This window comes from Phyllobates terribilis, unplaced genomic scaffold (genome assembly GCF_046119375.1).
Source record: "Phyllobates terribilis strain yellow unplaced genomic scaffold, ASM4611937v1 Scaffold_455__1_contigs__length_1453912, whole genome shotgun sequence".
In the NCBI taxonomy this organism is placed as follows: Eukaryota; Metazoa; Chordata; class Amphibia; order Anura; family Dendrobatidae; genus Phyllobates; species Phyllobates terribilis.
Genome location: NW_027363215.1, coordinates 1,279,742 through 1,301,134, shown reverse-complemented (window position 1 = coordinate 1,301,134; position 21,393 = coordinate 1,279,742).

The following is a 21,393-nucleotide window of genomic DNA, read 5'->3' as shown; positions in this document are numbered from 1 at the left end:
ACCCCAGGTAACCTCTTCATCCCATAGGGACAGGAAAACACTGGGGATTGTAGCGGGAAGGGGCTATTTAACCTCTTGTTTTCCTGTCCCTAATTAGGATGGGGAGGCTACCTCCAGGTGTGCTGTCATGGAGGGGATTGGAGAAAATAACATTATACTTACCTTCTGATGGCCCCCGGTCTTTTCTCCACTGCGTCCGGTCTCTTGTACGGCTCGCGGTGGTGTGAAAGGACCTTCCATGACATCATTTAGTTATGTGACAGGTCACGCGACCGCCGTGACCAGTTGAACATCCGCAACAAGACCACAGAGAAACAAATCAAGAAGAAACGTCACACTCACCGGAGTGTTGATCAGGTTCAGGAGATACTTTTTTCCCTCGTAAGTGTAAAACAGAGACGCAGTCAGGGCCTTCACCGTAATCCCGCACTCCCTCTCCACCTGCAGCTTGTCCAGAACTTGCTTATTGGAGGAGGCTTTTGGCATACAACCTGAGGGAAGGAGCGAGACACCAGAATCCACACTGTTAGATCGTAGTGGCAGTGTCTCCCTCCATACTAGTCTGTCAATGGTAGCTTGTTTCTGTGTTTTATATATGTATTTTAGGTGTGTAAACCCTCTTCATGTGTACAGCAGCCTGGAATGAACGCTGCTTAAAAAATAAATAATAGAGTAAGGCCTCATTCAGACTTTCATCAGCTTTGTTTTGCATCCGAGAAGCTCTAAACTTTGATTTGGATCAAAGTCCGACAGGTCAACGTGTTTCGGTGAAAAATACGCGGTCCACAGAAATATGTGAACAGCCCTAGACTATAATAGATATGAGCTCTGTGAAAAACATGGATCGAGCTCGTACGAAATCCAACATTTCATTCTATAAATCTACATAAATTAAGTAACGTGCCAAATTGCTTTTTTTTTGGTTTATGTTTTGTTTATGTACGGAGGGAAAGTTCCCAGTGCTAGTGTCTAGCTCACTGATTTTCCTTGCTTGGTGCCTGACGTCCCAAAAAACTGACAGTGAGCTATCAATCAAGATACAGAGGCTGGTGCTGGGCAGGGAAGCAACCTTGGAAGGCTGAGGCTTGGTTAGTGCTCCGTTACACCCAGAGCACTCAGAAATGCAGCAACAGATAAAAGATATAGAGGTGTCTATGGATTTAGCTTTCCAAATCCTGCATGGTCATGAATGGGAATTGGAGGGAGGGGTATATCTGATGGATACCCTTAAATTGTTAATTGGCAATTGCAGTTCACATAGTTGCATATTACTTAATCATTAGAGCTACAAAAATTTGCACTTCAAGCACCAGTAAAACAGAGGCCAAAAAAGATTCCTTAGAGGCATCTGGTCACTATTAGTGATGATCGAGCGTGTTCTATCAACCCCTTCGGCGAGCACGCTCAGGTGCTCGCCGAGTATTTTGGCATGCTCGGCATTTCTTTTAAGGTCGCCGTGCCTGCAAGTGTCACGGCTGTTAGACAGTGTGCTCGCTGAATGGGTTCATAGAACACGCTCAATCATCACTAGTCACTATACATTAGTATACAATAAAAAAACACATATCACATAGTGAATAACACAGACACTATTCAATACAGCAGGGTTGAGGTGTACTTTGTGGGACAAAATTACAGCATTTTTGAAAGACGCTATTCACTTTACTGTGCAACATATAGAAAAAAAAGGGCAATGAATTCCAAATAAAGTGAAATGGTGCAGAAGAAAACGAAAACATTTTACTGCTTTTAAAAAATTCTAAACTTTGCAAACAAATTGTTTGGCTTGTGTTTCAATTTTCTAAGACCGTTTTTAATACCATTTTGGGGTACAACTTTTTGATTGCTCCATCAAATGTATAGTCGTAAGTTACTTACCGGTAACGGGATTTTTCAGAGACAGCACCACGAGAGAGGGGATCCGCCCACCAAGGAGAGGAAACCTACAGGCTTAAAAGGGCGCCACCTCTCTCCCGCCTCAGTTGGGATTACAGAGCATTGAGAGGACTGCCAGGTTAATAAACACAGCAAACAATCACAAAATTGCCATACCAGACGACACCTATTGAGTGTGATATTATAATTAATAAAAGGGGAGTGTTCCCACAAACGTGAAAGGAGGAAATATAAGGGTGCTGTCATGGTCTCCGAAAAATTCCATTACCGGTATGTAATTTAAGATTTTATCGGTCGACCATGACAGCACCACGAGAGAATTACAGAGATGAAGTAATCTATTGAAGGACCACAGCCTGGAACACTCTTCTCCCAAAGGTGAGGTCAGCCGATACACCCATATCTAACCTATCGTGTCTATGGAATGTAAAGGGACAGGACCAGGTAGCAGCCTTACATATGTCTTCTATCGAGACACCTGTCTTCTCAGCCCAGGAGGGGTGGGGTGGGATGAGCCTTCAGCCCTTCTGGCACTTCCTCGCCGCTAGATGTACAGACCAAAAGTTTGGACACATCTTCTCATTTAAAGATTCTTCTGTATTTTCATGACTATGAAAATTGTACATTCACACTGAAGGCATCAAAACTATGAATTAACACATGTGGAATTATATACTTAACAAAAAAGTGTGAAACAACTGAAAATATGTCTTATATTCTAGGTTCTTCAAAGTAGCCACCTTTTGCTTTGATGACTGCTTTGCACACTCTTAGCATTCTCTTGATGAGCTTCAAGAGGTAGTCACCGGAAATTGTTTTCACTTCACAGGTATGCCTTGTCAGGTTTAATAAGTGGGATTTCTTGCCTTATAAATGGGGTTGGGACCATCAGTTGTGTTGTGCAGAAGTCTGGTGGATACACAGCTGATAGTCCTACTGAACAGGCTGTTAGAATTTGTATTATGGCAAGAAAAAAGCAGCTAAGTAAAGAAAAACGAGTGGCCATCATTACTTTAAGAAATGAAGGTCAGTCAGTCCGAAAAATTGGGAAAACTTTGAAAGGGTCCCCAAGTGCAGTTGCAAAAACCATCAAGCGCTACAAAGAAACTGGCTCACATGAGGACCGCCCCAGGAAAGGAAGACCAAGAGTCACCTCTGCTTCTGAGGATAAGTTTATCCGAGTCACCAGCTTCAGAAATCGCAGTTTAACAGCAGCTCAGATTAGAGACCAGTTCAATGCCACACAGAGTTCTAGCAGCAGACACATCTCTTCAACAACTGTTAAGAGGAGACTTTGTGCAGCAGGCCTTCATGGTAAAATAGCTGCTAGGAAACCACTGCTAAGGACGGGCAACAAGCAGAAGAGACTTGTTTGGGCTAAAGAACACAAGGAATGGACATTAGACCAGTGGAAATCTGTGCTTTGGTCTGATGAGTCCAAATTTGAGATCTTTGGTTCCAACCACCGTGTCTTTGTGCGACGCAGAAAAGGTGAACGGATGGACTCTACATGCCTGGTTCCCACCGTGAAGCATGGAGGAGGAGGTATGATGGTGTCGGGGTGCTTTGCTGGTGACACGGTTGGGGATTTATTCAAAATTGAAGGCATACTGAACCAGCATGGCTACCACAGCATCTTGCAGCGGCATGCTATTCCATCTGGTTTGCGTTTAGTTGGACCATCATTTATTTTTCAACAGGACAATGACCCCAAACACACCTCCAGGCTGTGTAAGGGCTATTTGACCAAGAAGGAGAGTGATGGGGTGCTACGCCAGATAACCTGGCCTTCACAGTCACCAGACCTGAACCCAGTTGTTTCACACTTTTTTGTTAAATATATAATTCCACATGTGTTAATTCATAGTTTTGATGCCTTCAGTGTGAATGTACAATTTCCATAGTCAAGAAAATACAGAAAAATCTTTAAATGCGAAGGTGTGTCCAAACTTTTGGTCTATACTGTATATGATAGAGAAATGGCCTCCTAATTCCATCTAGCTATGGTGGACTTCGTGACCTTAGACCGTTCCTAGCCCCTTGGTAGGATATAAACAACGAGTTATCTTTCCTAAAGCTTTTGGTAACTGAATGGTACCTAACCACACATCTCTTCACTTCTAACGTATGTAACTCCACCTCTTTCTGGTTACTAGGATGTGGACAAAAGGAGGGTAGGAGGACTTCCTGAAGTCTGTGGAAACGAGTAGCTACCTTAGGGAGAGAGAGTGATTTTTAGACCAGATCCTGCCTATCATCCAGAATTTGAGTAAACGGCGAGGTCATAGACAGGGTCTGGATGTCACTAATGCTCCTGGCCGAGGTTAAAGATATTAAAGCGGTCTTAAGAGAGAGGGATTTAAGGGTTGCTGACTATTAGCTCAAACGGCGAGCTAGTCAAGGCCTTTAGAACCAAATTTAAATCCCAGGGAACCAAGCTGCTTTTAATAATGAGTCTAGATCTAAAAGCTGCCTTAATGAACCGAGAAACCCAGTAGCTACAAGCTACATCACAGTTATATAGGGCACCCAAGGCAGAAATCTGTACTTTAAGGGTGCTGGTGGATAACCCTAGTTCAAGACCTTTTTGTAAAAACTCCAAAGATTTGTCCTATTGGCACCCCTTCCCCATCAACCCCAGAACCAGAGAAAGACAAAAACTTTCTCCAACTTGTGGCATAAATCTGGGTTGTAACAGGTTTTCTGCTGTGCAGGATGGTTACTAGACCTTTGGAAAAACCTTTCTGATTTGGCAGTGTCCTTTCAAGTTCCACACCGTCAAGTGGAGGCCAGTTGCTTGAGGATGGAATATCGGACCCCGGAGAAGGAGATATGGAATCTCTGGAAGAACCCAAGGATCAGAGATGGACATGTTCCTCAGGAATGAGAACCAGGGCCTCCTGGGCCAAAAGGGTGCGATCAGCAGAACCCTGGCCTTCTCCTCCCTGATCTTTCTTATTACCATGAGAAGAACAGCCAACCAGGGGGGGAGGAGTCATACGCCAGGCTGAAATACCAACGTATCAGGAAAGCGTCCACAGCTAGAGGATTTAGGGAACACAAGATCTTTGTCTTCCGATTTAGTTTTGTGGCAAACGGATCTACTTGACCGGAGGCCCCCCCATCTTCGGCTATTTGGGTAAAAATTCCTTGATTTAGTTCCCATTCCCCTTGCATCAGAGGATAGCAGCTTAGGAAATCTGCTCTCATGTTTTCTTTTTCCATTATATGGAGGGCCATCAGGGAAAGGAGGTGACTTTCTGTAATCTGGAAGAGATGATCTGTCACTCTCATCAGCGATCTTGACCATGTATCCCCCTGGTGGTTCACATATGCTACCGCAACTAGATTATCCAAGAGGATCTTTACATTCTGGCCCTGAAGGAAAGGTAAGAAATTATTCACCGCCTTGTCTACCGCCAGAAGTTCTTTTGAATTGGAGGAGAGACCCTTTTCAATATCTGACCAGGTCCCCTGGGCTACCATATCTCCCAGATGGGCTCCCCACCCTCTCGGACTCGCATCTGTGGTAATTGTTCTAGTGACCCTAAGTACCCAGGGAACCCCTCGAGATAGCTTAGGCTCATCCTGCCACCACTCTAAAGATTTTACTGACCGGGGTGATAAGGACATCTTCCAAGTGCCGCTTAAGAGAAACTTCATTATGTAGCACATCCCACTGTAGAACTGTGGCGCCCCTGAAGGTTCGACCGCCACAGGGATGCTGCACTTCTGTAATGGAGTGTAGTGTTCCTCCTCCGAGGTAAGAACAGCGTGATGGTCGGGACCCAACCTTTGCATCCAACACCACATTTCTCCACCAGGGGGGCTAGTATGCACCAGGTGCTGCCCTCCTGGTTACAGGGAGACTGGGGAACCAAGAGTGAGGGGAACCAGTTAGTGGGTGAGGGTTGAGGACTTACAATTTAGTGACACTTTAAATTTCATATTTAATAAAAAGCCATCTTTGGTTTTGGTCTTTGTGCTGTTAATTACTGTGAGGTATTGTGATCTCCCACCCTGAACGTGGATCCTGTGTGGACCTGCAGTGGATGGAGACACAGCCCTCATACCCCAGCCTTGGGACGGGGGGCAGGTTGCAGACGAGGAATGTCTCAACCCGGTCAAGGACCACGACCAAGAAGGCCCGGAGCTTAAGAGTGTAGCTCCACAGCTAATGGATCCCGGGGAGGATGCAGACGGAGCAGTGTACGCCACCTGTCCTCACCATCTGATATATTCAGAGGGAGTCCGGCTGCAAGAGGGGTACCGGCCCCGACACCCGACCTTGCTTCTCCATGTCCTGGTTGGTAAAGCCTGGTAGGCCCAGAGGATCCCATCGGGTATCGGAAGGAGCGGAGCTGCCACCCGTGCCCTTGTTCTGAGAGGAGTTCAGAGGGAGACCCGGCCTATCTACACACACAGACAGGAGAGGATACGGTCTGTAGTTCAGGAACACTCTGGTGCGGGGTCCCGATTGAATGCTGGACTTGCTCGGAGGTTGTCGGACCCCCATCCCTGGTGACTGCAGGACTCCGTGGGGATCAGGGAGTCGCCTTCCTTCTGCCATCTCTAATGTGAGTAAAGCCTTGGAAGTTCACCCCTATGGCCTCCGGACTGTTTATTCTGCGCTACACCGCGCGACGTGGCATCCGTTCTTCCTCCACTACTACCCCCTCCATCCTTCCTGTCCCTCTGCCCTGAGGCCTTGCTCCGCCTGTGGGGAGTAGTAATAACTCTGGCCGCCGTAACACTATGCCTCAGCGGACTGCAGCGGCGCTGGTGGCCTTCACCAGGTGCCACAGGTGGCGTAGTCGTAAATCAGCCACTCAACCCGGATAAGCCCACACCATCTCTTTTAATGTGACGGCCCTGAGCACGGGTCGGGTCCGGGCCACGGCTGCACCCCATCTCTCCATCACAGGACCCGACTCCGAGTCCCCCATCTCCCAGGGTAAAGAAAAGGGCTTTTTCAAGTAAGAGACGTCACGCTATCACTTGTGGGGGGTTTCTGCTGTTTTCGCATGTCAGGGGCTCTCCAAATGTGATATGGCATCCACTTTTTTCATATGGCATTTTGTTTTCATAATGGCATTACGGCATTCATTTTAATATGGTGATATGGCATTCAGTCTTTTTTGCGTTCAAAAAGTCGAAACGGTGCTCCTTCCCTTCCGAGCCCTGTCATGTGCCCAAACAATAGTTTTCCCCCACATATGGGGTATCAACATGCTCAGTAGAAATTACACAACAAATTTTGTGGTTCATTTTATCTTGTTACCCTTGTGAAAATAAAAAAATAGGGGCTATAGTAAAATTTTTGTGAAAAAAAGTAAAATGTTCATTTTTCTTTCCACATTGCTTTAGTTCCTTTTGGATATTTTCTGTCATAAAGGCCCCTCAAAGTCACTTCAAATGTGATGTGGTCCCTAAAAAAATGGTTTTGTAAATTTTGTTGGAAAAATTAGAAATCGCTGGTCAACTTTTAAACCTTCTAACTTCCTAACAAAAAAAATGTTTTAAAAATTGTGCTGATGTAAAGTAAACATATGAGAAATGTTATTTATTAACTATTTTGTGTGACATAACTCTCTGGAATTAAAAGTTTGAAAATTGCAAAATTATCAAAATTTTCACCAAATTGTCGTATCAAAATTGGTTACCACTATCATGAAGTACAATATGTCACTAAACACAATCTCAGAATCAGTGGGATCCATTGTAAAATAAGAAGAAAATAATAAAATCCTTATACTCACATGTCCTATGTGTCCCTAGCTGTAATTCTCTGACCGCTGACGCTGAGGAGCCGAGGAGAACTCAGGAGCGGTGTCCTGTCACTCAGTGAGCGCAGCTCCGGGGCCACTATCCGGGGAACACTTAGGACCATAGGCAGATTATAATGAGGGCAATCTGGGCTACCGCCCGGGGCCCCGGGGCTCCGGGGAGCCCCGGGGGGTCCATGGCCAAGCTTAAAGGATCCCTCACTTTACACACTTAACATCTTTTATCCATTGTTAAAAAGCGTCATAGATTTCAAGCTTTTTTCATAGTGTTTTTCACCCTTGAATTTGTTCCAGAAAATGAAGTATTGCTCCTGGAAAATTAATGTAATTACACATGTGTTGGTATAGATATGTTTATTTCATTTGTATGTAATGGAACAACACAAAAAAACAAACAAAAAAGGCAAATTGGACATAATTTCACACAAAACTCCCAAAATGGGCCAAACCAAAATGTTGGCACTTTTCCAAAGTTGTAGGTAAACAACTTTGTTTCAAGCATATGATGCTCATTCAAACTCACCTGTGGCAAGTAACAGGTTTGAGCAATATGAAATCATACCTGAAACCAGATAAAAAGGTGAGAAATTTACATATTCTTTGCATTGTATGACTGTGTGTGCCAAACTAAGCATGGAGAACACAAAGAGGAGAAGAGAACTGTCTGAGGAGTTGAGAACCAAAATTGTTGAAAAATATCAACAATCTCAAGGTTACAAATTAATCTCCAGAGATCTTGATGTTCCTTTGTCCATGGTGCGCAACATTATCAAGAAGTTTACAACCCATGGCACTGTAGCTAATCTCTCTGGATGTGGACAGCCGAGAAAAATTGATGAAAGGTTGCAACGCAGGATAGTCCAAATGGTGGATAAGCAACCCCAATCAAGTTCCAAAGATATTCAAGCTGTCCTGCATGCTCAGGGTGCATCAGTGTCAGCGTGAACTATATGTAGTCTTTTGAATGAAATGAATCACCATGGCAGGAGACCCAGGAGGACCCCACTGCTGACATAGATACATAAAAAAGCTAGACTACAATTTACCAATATGTGCGTGAGTAAGCCTAAATCCTTTTGGGAAATCATCTTGTGGACAGATGAAACCAAGATAGAGCTTTTTGGTGAAGCACATCATTCTACTGTTTACCAAAAATGGAATGAGGACTGCAAAGAAAAGAACACAGTACCTACAGTCATATATGGTGGAGGTTCAAAGATGTTTTGGGGTTGTTTTGTTGCCTCTGGCACTCATTGCTTTGACTGCGTGCAAAGCATCATGAAATCTGAAGATTCCCAAAGGATTTTGGGTCACAATGTAGTGTCTATTGTCAGAAAGCTGGGTTTGCGTCCTAGGTCATGGGACTTCGAGCAGGACAATTACCCCAAACATATTTCAAGAAGCACCAAGAAATGGATGGGAACAAAGTGCTGGAGAGTTCTGAGGTGGCAGCAATGAGTCCGGATCTAAATCCTTTTGAACACCTGTGGATTTAGATCCGGACTCATTGCTTAGTCCGGATCTAAATTGCTCTTAAAATTGCTCTTGGGAGGAGACACACTTCACATATGGGAGACCTGGGACAGTTTGCAAAAGAAGAGTGGTCTACATACTTTTATATATATATATATATATATATATATATATATATATATATATGTATAATACTTGACACCTAATGGGAGCCAAAGGCCAAAGAAGGGGGCATTGTCCTAAGTAGGGGCCACAGAGGGAGACATTATTTTAATTGGGGTCCAAGGAGGGGGACATTATTTTAAATGGGGGCCCCAAGAGGGGACATTATTGTAAATTTTGTCTAAAAAGGGGGGCATCATACCATGGGAGCAAAAGGGGAACATTATGATAAATGGTGGCCAAAGAAGGGGACTTTATTCTAAATGAGGACCAAAAAGAGAGACATTGTACTACAGGGGGCCAAAGGGAGTTATATATAATAATATTTTTTATTTAATTTCTATATTTAGTAGAGACATGTACAAACTGAATAAGACAATACAGATTATCACATAATTCATGACATACTAAGAGGAGTGAAGGCCCTGCTAACAAGCTTACAGTCTATGAAGATATAGGAGTGACACAAAAGATAAAAAGGTGCTTGTCATGTATGGTCCGGCCATGATTATTATAAACAGGGGAATTCAAATACCATTACATGAACCAGTCATCAGCCAGAATCTGTATAAGTACAGATACAAGGAGCTGTAGAGTGCATGGAGGCTGTGGATACAGATGAGTGAAGGGACCAGATTCTGGAGAAAATTAAGGAAGGGAGAACAGGGCATAGTTAGATTAACCATATTCTGTGGGATAGTGCATTCCAGAGAACTGCTGCAGCACAAGAGAAGTCCTGAAGATGGGGGTAGAAGGTTTTGATTACAGAGGATGCTAGTCTTAGGTAGATAGTTGATTTTACATTTCTGGATTCTGTAGATTTGTGATTTGTATTAAACAACAAAAAAAAAACAACAACAATCCGAGGTGTCAGTATTCTTTAATGAGGACATAGCCCTCATGGTTTGTAATTCCAGTGTGTGATGATTAAATAAATGTTGTGATTAAGGTGCAGTTACTGCAGTATATCACAGATCAATTAATCCACAGTCACACTAGCTATGTATACGGATGTCCCCCAGGCCGATACCCCAGCAGTTGTTTCGGGATGCCTTGGCTTCTGCTGCTTTAGAAGATGCAGGTCATCCTTGTACATTTATCTGTATAGAAATAAATGGTTCGAGGCATGGTCATTAATTTTCCACAAAGCACTCTGCTACTATGCAAGCCAAATAATTTGTCCCTTTTTCCTTTCTGTTAAATTTGGGAATTATACAATAGATAACAGTCACATATTATCCTGTATATGATATCTGACTTCTGTAATCACTGTATACCATATACCAGTCATATATTATCCTGTATACTGCAGGTGCTATACTATGTGTATAGACATCAGATGATATATAGACTCCTTCATCATATCCTATGAGCTTTATTTATTGTTGTGGAGTTCAATTGTTTCCCATGGTATTTAATGGGTATTTTTAGAAATTACTTTTGTTATGTTTTTATATTTATTTTTAATAAAGGCATTTTTTTATTGCTTCAGTTGTACGTTGTTATTGTGGCTACTAGAATGGGAGTAACACTCAATCAGGTCAAAGAAGTATAGATGCACAAGTTTGATAAAAAGATTTGGAACTTTTATTGAATTATTTAAAAGAAATTTATAAAACACACATAAAGGGGAAGTGAACCAATGAAGGTGCCTGCAGTGCTAGTAACAAGGGTAGTCAATCATTTATTCTGTTTAACAAGACTTACAAAAGGAGATCATATCAATGAACCCAGTGATAAATACATGAAGAATTAAATAAATAAATAAGTAAAAGGATCAGTATCCAAAATTCATTCATCTAGTAAGCATTAGTGGATAACAAGTACATACCTTAAAGTATCCAGCATAGATAAATGTAGTCAAAATGCCATGAAAGTATATATCTATAAATATGTCAATAGGTCATATAGAGAGAAGCCATAAAGCCCACAAGTGGTAGACAAGTGTCAATATAGGGCAAAGTCAATCATGGCCCACAAAATACAGATGGTATCACCAAGCATAGAAATAAACAGATGGAATCATCAGGCATAGAGATAAACAGAATGTAAATAAAGACAATACAACCTTTCAACTGCAGGTAAGGACAGCTGTATTGTCTTTATTTACATTCTGTTTATCTCTATGCCTGATGATTCCATCTGTTTATTTCTATGCTTGGTGATACCATCTGTATTTTGTGGGCCATGATTGACTTTGCCCTATATTGACACTTGTCTACCACTTGTGGGCTTTATGGCTTCTCTCTATATGACCTATTGACATATTTATAGATATATACTTTCATGGCATTTTGACTACATTTATCTATGCTGGATACTTTAAGGTATGTACTTGTTATCCACTAATGCTTACTAGATGAATGAATTTTGGATACTGATCCTTTTACTTATTTATTTATTTAATTCTTCATGTATTTATCACTGGGTTCATTGATATGATCTCCTTTTGTAAGTCTTGTTAAACAGAATAAATGATTGACTACCCTTGTTACTAGCACTGCAGGCACCTTCATTGGTTCACTTCCCCTTTATGTGTGTTTTATAAATTTCTTTTAAATAATTCAATAAAAGTTCCAAATCTTTTTATCAAACTTGTGCATCTATACTTCTTTGACCTGATTGAGTGTTTGTTGAATAGAAGTATTGTACCAAATAGGCTTTTTACTTTTTGGACTAATAGAATGGAAGTATTAGTAGGATATTTTGCAATTATTGGGCTTTTGTTTTGCAGTATATGACAACGCCCCCCTGAGGAAGCGATAGGTGAAACACGCATCAAGCTGTGGGTGGCTGCCCGATCTCCATCATTTCCACTTGATCACATTTGATTGATCTTTCTCATTGTGTACCTAGTGGGCACTTATGATTTTGGTTACTTAGTCCCACTTTGGTTTATGCCCACTATGGATAAAATGCACATTACTTCTGTTATACTATAACTGGGCTGCAATCCTCCTCCTCCTCCTAATCTTTGTGCAGTATCACTTCTAATTGTATATCTATATATTTTTATGCTCTAATAAAGATTGTTATTTTCCATGGATTTTGTATCGTTCACCTTATCCGCATTGTTATACATAGTGGGGAAATCTGTCTGTCTTAGGGGATATATACAGTAGACATTATCCATTATGGAGTGTATAGGATTGTAGTGTTATAGGATTGTATTTTGCAGTGTATAGTAATATAGGAATGAGGCTTCAGATTCAGGATTGGTTATTACTTTCTATGGACGTCACTGTATTGTACAGATCTGTAATACTATAGTGTGCAGGGGCCCTGATGCTTTTTAGTCTAATATAAATATTTGTTAAAGTAATCAAATTATACAGATCATTACATTGCTGGAGCTACACAATACATCTCCGTATATTCAGAAGAAAACAGAAGAAACTTACAAAAGTCACCAACAATATAAATAATATAAATTACTACTTAAATAAAATAATCTATGACGATGTGTAATGTGAAGTGTAACCACCAGATCTGATGTTACTATGTAACCATTAGTGTCATTTACATTAGATACAAGGGGGCGGAGCTATTACCACTGACCCCTCCCCCAAATGTAGTGTCCCAGTCCTATATAAAGAGGCCTCTTCCATCTGCTCCTCACTTTTTACCTGTAGTCATACAGAAGCGAGGACCACCATGCAGGCCACTTACCTTCTCCTCCTCTGCTGCGTGACCCCCATATTTTCTGCACCTCGTAAGTCCAGTTCCTTTATCTATTGTCTGATTTCTTACAGCTTCTTAGTATATGTAATAGTTATATCATAATATCTTATGCTCTAGTGGTTTAATCCTGTAAGAATCTAAATCCAACATCAATGTCTTCAATTAATTAAACACTCAAATGCACAATGTTCCATTATATGTATCTATTGTCTGACTTCTTACTGCTTCTTATTATATGTAATATTTGTATGGTAATATCTTATGCTCTATTGTTGTAATCCTGTAAGAATATAAATTCAACATCAATGTGTTCATTTAATTCCACTATTAATTACAGACTCTTCTATGGGGAATCCCTGGGTAGACCTTACTTTGGGCACAGCTTAGGCGGCATTATGTGTCTTTATGTGTGATAGCATTCTTGGACACACCAAGCAGTTAGATATTTCTATCTGTTGATGAATCTTGCTACAAGAACGGCTTCTGCGATTGTCGCCCTCCACATAATGTAGATAGTTTACATTGTGTAACTTATTTTCCAATAATTCTATTGGTCATTACCATAGGTAATAGTAATAGTATATACAGTTATATGAAAAAGTTTGGGCACCCCTATTAATCTTAAGCTTATTGTTTTATAAAAATTGATGTTTTTGCAACAGCTATTTCAGTTTGATATATGTAATAACTGTTGGACACAGTAATGTTTCTGCCTTGAAATGAGGTTTATTGTACTAACAGAAAATGTGCAATCTGCATTCAAACAAAATTTGACAGGTGCATAAGTATGGGCACCTCACCAGAAAAGTGACATTAATATTTAGTAGATCCTCCTTTTGCAAAAATAACAGCTTCTAGTCGCTTCCTGTAGCTTTTAATGAGTTCCTGGATCCTGGATGAAGGTATTTTTGACCATTCCTCTTTACAAAACATTTCCAGTTCAGTTAAGTTTGATGGTCGCCGAGCATGGACAGCCCTCTTCAAATGATCCCACAGATGTTCAATGAACATGATGGAACCTCCACCAAATTTTACTGTGGGTAGCAAGTGTTTTTCTTGGAATGCTGTGTTTTTTTGCCGCCATGCATAACGCCTTTTTGTATGACCAAACAACTCAATCTTGGTTTCATCGGTCCACAGGACCTTCTTCCAAAAAGAAATTGGCTTCTCCAAATGTGCTTTTGCATACCTCAGCCGACTCTGTTTGTGGCGTGCTTGCAGAAACGGCTTCTTTCGCATCACTCTCCCATACAGCTTCTCCTTGTGCAAAGTGCGTTGTATAGTTGACCGATGCACAGTGACACCATCTGCAGCAAGTTGATGCTGCAGCTCTCTGGAGGTGGTCTGAGGATTGTCCTTGACTGATCTCACCATTCTTCTTCTCTGCCTTTCTGATGTTTTTCTTGGCCTTCCACTTCTGGCCTTAACAAGAACTGTCCCTGTGTTCTTCCATTTCCTTACTATGTTCCTCACAGTGGAAACTGACAGGTTAAATCTCAGAGCCTGCTTTTTGTATCCTTCCCCTGAACAACTATGTTGAATAATCTTTGTTTTCAGATCATTTGACAGTTGTTTTGAGGAGCCTATGATGCCACTCTTCAGAGGAGATTCAAACAGGAGAACAACTTGCAAGTGGCCACTTTAAGTAGCTTTTCTCATGATTGCATACACCTGGCTTTGAAGTTCAAAGCTCAATGAGGTTACAAAACCAAAAAAAGTGCTTTAGTAAGTCAGTAAAATGTAGGTAGGAGTATTTAAAACAAGAAAATGATAAGGGTGCCCATACTTATGCACCTGTCAAATTTTGTTTGAATGCAGATTGCACATTTTCTGTTAGTACAATAAACCTCATTTCAAGGCAGAAACATTACTGTGTCCAACAGTTATTACATATATCAAACTGAAATAGCAGTTGCAAAAACACAAATTTTTATAAAACATTAAGCTTAAGATTAATAGGGGTGCCCAAACTTTTTCATATAACTGTATTGTAATCGTAATAGTATATATTATAATATTTAGAGTATTCTAAACATAATTACTGTATATATTATAGTTTACTGCTAAGAACAAATGTAATAATTTAACAAGTAATTACAAATTTATAATGTGATATATATTAACTTGATGTTCATGTGCACACTATCTATGAAGTGGCATAAGGAACAAAATGGCTGAATTTTTGCATTTCTACCATGGTTGCACATACACCAATGTGATACATTTGCTGCAATTAGTGACATTTTTAAAGACTAGTAAATTCATGCCCTCTCTCTGATAATTTTAATAAATATCCCCAATTGAGCTGTTTTATAATCTAATTCTTCCCACGTGAATAAACCCCAGCGCGTTGTGTTCCTTAACACACAAAGTTGCTCTTGGATACTAATCTGCTTGTTCTTTTGTAGTTTTAATATTTTTTTGCTGTTTAGTAACTAATTATGAAATTGATGGCTGCTAACTATTGAATTTTTTAGTTTTTGAAGGATCTGGATTAGGATCTGGCGAGGAATTTGTCACAATAATCGGTCAAGATGAAGGATCTGGCATTGTCATCACTCCAGAAGGATCTGGCTCTGTAATCGGTCAAGATCAGGGATCTGGCATTGTCATCACTCCAGAATAAGGATCTGGCTCTGTAATCGGTCAAGATGAAGGATCTGGCATTATCATCACTCCAGAAGGATCTGGCTCTGTAATCCGTCAAGATCAGGGATCTGGCATTGTCATCACTCCAGAATAAGGATCTGGCTCTGTAATCGGTCAAGATGAAGGATCTGGCATTATCATCACTCCAGAAGAAGGATCTGGCGCTATAATCGGTCAAGATGAGGGATCTGGCATTGTGATCACTCCAGAAGAAGGATCTGGCGACATAATCGGTCAAGATGAAGGATCTGGCATTATCATCACTCCAGAAGAAGGATCTGGCACAATAATCAGTCAAGATGAAGGATCTGGCATTGTCATCACTCCAGAAGAAGGATCTGGCGCAATAGTTGGTCAAGATGAAGGATCTGTCATTGTCATCACTACGAAGAAGGATCTGGTGCAACAATTGGTCAAGATGAAGGATCTGGCATAATCATCACTCCAGAAGAAGGATCTGGCACTATAATCGGTCAAGATGAAAGATCTGGTATTGTCATCCCTCCAGAAGAAGGATCTGGCACAAAATAATTGATCAAAATGAAGAATCTGGCATTTCAATCCCTCCAGAAGAAGGATCTGGCACACAATAATTGATCAAAATGAAGGATCTGGCATTTCAATCCCTCCAGAAGAAGGATCAGGCATTAGTTCTTTCTCTAAAAAATAAACTGGTTGAAAATATATACTATTGGGAAACCAGATCACTTTTGGACATTAAGGAGATGCCCCATCACATGTTTGTTAGTGTGATTTCTTCTTTTAGGTGCTTATTTTATGAACTTAATTCCACAAAGCCGAAATAAGGCAAAGTAATCCAACCTGCACTGTATTCATGCATTTATCTTGTGCCTTGTATCCAGTTCACAGTTGAATATCAGTATCTTATATTTTTTTCAATAATAAAAATAACTTTTGCAACATATTTCACTTCATTTCATATGAATTCTATTAATATTACAATGAGAAAATTAATTTAAAAAACTCCATTTGATCTCTGTAAACCAGGGCCGGACTGGGACAAAAAAGCAGCCCTGCAAGACAAACCCCACCAGCCCACATACTGTAACACTCATTACCCCAGATCAGTAAATTTGGCTTTACTTAGTCGTGCCCCTCATCACTCCCTTTAAGGAGTTATTTGATGAGCCACATGTGAATAGTGCAGCAGTGTGTATGATCCACCATAGCCCCACTAACATGGTGCTCTTCAGAGCTCTGGATCTCGGGATTATGGGGGTCTCAGTGGACGGACCCCCAGTGATTGGAAAGTTCTCAGGATAGGGGATACTTGGGATGTTTAAATTAGTTTTCCAATATTTATTCTTATTTTATCATAGGAATATTGAAAATAATAAACCAATATTAACCCAACCAAAGTCTAATGTTGCCTCACGACAACAGGACACAAAAAGTGGTACTGTGCAGTGTATATGTATATACAGGAAACAAGAAGTGGTACTGTGCAGTGTATATATACACGACAGGAGAAGTGGTGCTGTGCAGTATATATATATACAGGAAAGGAGAAGTGGGACTGTGCAGTGTATATAAACAGGAGAAGTGGTACTGTGCAGTGTATATACACAGGACAGGAGAAGTGGTACTGTGCAGGAAAGGAGAAGTGGTACTGTGCAGTGTATATATACAGGACAGGAGAAGTGGTACTGTGCAGTATATATATATACAGGAAAGGAGAAGTGGGACTGTGCAGTGTATATAAACAGGAGAAGTGGTACTGTGCAGTGTATATACACAGGACAGGAGAAGTGGTACTGTGCAGGAAAGGAGAAGTGGTACTGTGCAGTCAGGGCCGGCTCCAGGTTTTTGTGGGCCCTGGGCGAAAGAGTCTCAGTGGGCCCCTTTAACACATACCACGATTCATGATGCAGAGATACGGCGGAGAAATATATATATAGTACAATGCAAAGATTTCACTTCTTACATTACATGAGTGATATCTATTGTAAATTCCACAATAGCTCAGAAACCGGTGAATCGCTCCACACATAATAGTGGCCACCATATAAAGCTCCATACAGAATACTGGCCCCCATATAACGCTTCATACGGAATACTGGCCCCCATATAAGGCCCCATAAGGAATACTAGCCCCCATATAAGGCCCCATAAGGAATACTGGCCCCCATACGGAATACTGGCCCCCATATAAGGCCCCATACGGAATACTGGCCCCCATATAAGGCCCCATAAGGAATACTGGCCCCCATACGGAATACTGGCCCCCATATAAGGCCCCATACGGAATACTGGCCCCCATATAAGGCTCCATGCGGAATACTGACCCCCATATAAGGCTCTATGCGGAATACTGACCCCCATATAAGGCTCCATGCGGAATACTGGCCCCCATATAAGGCCCCATAAGGAATACTGGCCCCCATACGGAATACTGGCCCTCATATAAGGCCCCATACGGAATACTGGCCCCCATATAAGGCTCCATATGGAATACTGGCCCCCATACGGAATACTGGCCCCCATATAAGGCTCCATACGGAATACTGGCCTCCATATAAGGCTCCATACGGAATACTGGCCTCCATATAAGGCTCCATACGGAATACTGGCCTCCATATAAGGCTCCATACGGAATACTGGCCCCCATATAAGGTTCCATACAGAATACTGGCCCCCATATAACGCTCCATACTGAATACTGGTCCCCTTATAAAGCTCCATACAGGATACTGGCCCCCATATAATGCTCCATACAGGATACTGGTCCCCTTATAAAACTCCATACAGGATACTGGCCCCCATATAATGCTGCATGCAGGCTGTGCCCCCTTATAATGCTCCATGCAGGCTGTTACCCCCCACATAATGCCCCATACAGGCCCCCCCTTTATAATGCCCCATGCAGGCTGTTCCCCACCTTATAATGCCCCATGCAGGATGTCACCCCCCCCTCTTTATAATGCCCCATGCAGGATGCCCCCCCCCTTTATAATGCCCCATAAAGGATGTACCCCCCCTCTTTATAATGCCCCATGCAGGATGTACCCCCCTCTCTTTATAATGCCCCATGCAGGATGCCCCCCCCTTTATAATGCCCCATAAAGGATGTACCCCCCCCCTCTTTATAATGCCCCATGCAGGATGTACCCCCCCCTCTTTATAATGCCCCATGCAGGATGTACCCCCCCCCCTCTTTATAATGCCCCATGCAGGGTGCCACCCCCTCCCCTCTTTATAATGCCCCATGCAGGATGCCCCCCCTCCCCTCTTTATAATGCCCCATGCCTCCATACATTAAAAAAAAAAAATCAAATACTCACCTTCCTTCTCCTCACCTGCTACCTGCTGCCTGCTGCCCGCTGCCCGCTGCCCGGGTCCGGACTCCAGCGTTGTCGGCGTCTTCCAGCTCAGCGCTCCCTGTGACGGCTCAGGGGAGGGCGCGGTGTAAAGACGTCACCGCGCCCTTTGACCTGAGACGTCACAGGGAGCGGAGAGCAGGAAGACAGCTGATCTGCGGAGGCACGGGGAGAGGTAAGTATCCGGCTGCCGGGGCCCTGAGCAAGCGGCGGAGAAGGGCGGGTGCTGACACCGCTCTCCTCCGCCCATAGCCCAGCGGGGTGCGCGACCGCCAGTGGGCCCCTCTGTGTGCTCAGGGCCCCGGCATTTGCCCGGGTGCGCCGGGTGCTGACGCCGGCCCTGTGTGCAGTGTATATATACAGGACAGGAGGAGTGGTGCTGTGCAGTGTATATATACAGGAAACAAGAAGTGGTACTGTGCAGTGTATATTTACACGACAGGAGAAGTGGTACTGTGCAGTATATATATACAGGAAAGGAGAAGTGGGACTGTGCAGTGTATATATACAGGAGAAGTGGTACTGTGCAGTGTATATACACAGGACAGGAGAAGTGGTACTGTGCAGTATATATATACAGGAAAGGAGAAGTGGTACTGTGCAGTGTATATATACAGGACAGGAGGAGTGGTGCTGTGCAGTGTATATATACAGGAAACAAGAAGTGGTACTGTGCAGTGTATATTTACACGACAGGAGAAGTGGTACTGTGCAGTATATATATACAGGAAAGGAGAAGTGGGACTGTGCAGTGTATATATACAGGAGAAGTAGTACTGTGCAGTGTATATACACAGGACAGGAGAAGTGGTACTGTGCAGTATATATATACAGGAAAGGAGAAGTGGTACTGTGCAGTGTATATATACAGGACAGGAGGAGTGGTGCTGTGCAGTGTATATATACAGGAAACAAGAAGTGGTACTGTGCAGTGTATATTTACACGACAGGAGAAGTGGTACTGTGCAGTATATATATACAGGACAGGAGAAGTGGGACTGTGCAGTGTATATGTAGCACCCTGAGGGCTCGGCTGCTACAGGGGTATTGCACCTCAGACCAGAGGTGTGATATTCCACTCCCGGGTAAGGATGGAGTGTGGACCAGGGCTCAGTAAGCTGCATGCACCACACACACCCCATTTCTGAGGAACAGACCAACGGTGCTCCCACTAGACAGAGTGCAGGCACGACAGCTTCTGTTCCTGGCTGGAGTGGGGAGGGGGTGGAAAACCCAGTGGTGTAGGAGCAGATAGGGGTGAGTTTCTGGGCATAGATAGGAGCCCATTGGTTGCTAGTCACCTGGGCTCGGGTGTCAGAAGGAGGTATATAGGGTGGGCACCATCTTAGAACAGAGTTCAGTTCAGCCAGTGCAGTGAGAGGAGAAGACAGAAAGCAGAGCCCCTGCATGGGCTCTGCTCTGCAGGCAGGCCTTGTCAGGAGGCTGGAGCCTGAGAGAGAGAGAAAGGAGAATGAACAGAAAGGACAGTAAGAAAGGAAGCAAGGAACTGGAACACAGAGAAAGGCCCAGAGACACGAAGGCAGAAGGAACCCTAAGGACCCAGGAGATTGCGGGTGACGGGTTGGCAGAACAGGGTACCGGAACCCAAATTGGTGGAGGCAACAGATTCCTCAGCCAAAGACCGGAGGTTGTTACCACATCTTGGTGCGACCCCTCACTACATCCACCAGAAAGGCATACCGTATAGGGTCAGGGAAACCGGGAGAGGTTTCGCCAAGAGAAGGCCCGAGGAAGCTGGACAAAGGTGGGTCACTGGTGGGGACGGCCAGAGAAAGGGAAAAGAAGGGAGCTCTGAACCACACTCTGGAATTGCCTGGGAGTTGACCGAGTCCCTCACCTGGTGGACGCAGCACGGCTTGGGCAGTCATCGCCTGCAGCATTGACCTGAACAACAACTGTGAGTAAAGCATTGAAAACTGCAACTGCTCGTCTCTGTGGTTCCTCGCCGCACCAGCACCATTAGTACTGGGACGCTCACACCATCACTCCCATCATCTCTCACATTAGCTGCCCTGAGGCAATACTTCTCCCATGGGGAGTCATCCCAAACTTAGCTGCGCAAACAACATCAGCCTCAGCGGTCTGCAGCGCAGCGGCGGTCCCCACTGACCGCAATCCACGGGTGGCGTAGTCGGACAATTATAACACCAATAGACTGCCACTGGTTTGACCACCCTGGGCACGAACCGGGTCACCGCCACGGAGAACTACAACCCCCAGCGATCCGACTCCGGGTATCCCCTTGCACACCACAGGCCCAGGGGGCGCGTCATATATATACAGGAGAAGTGGTACTGTGCAGTGTATATATACAGGAGAATTGGTACTGTGCAGTGTATATGTAGCGCCCCGAGGGTTCGGCCGCTACAGGGGTATTGCACCTCAGA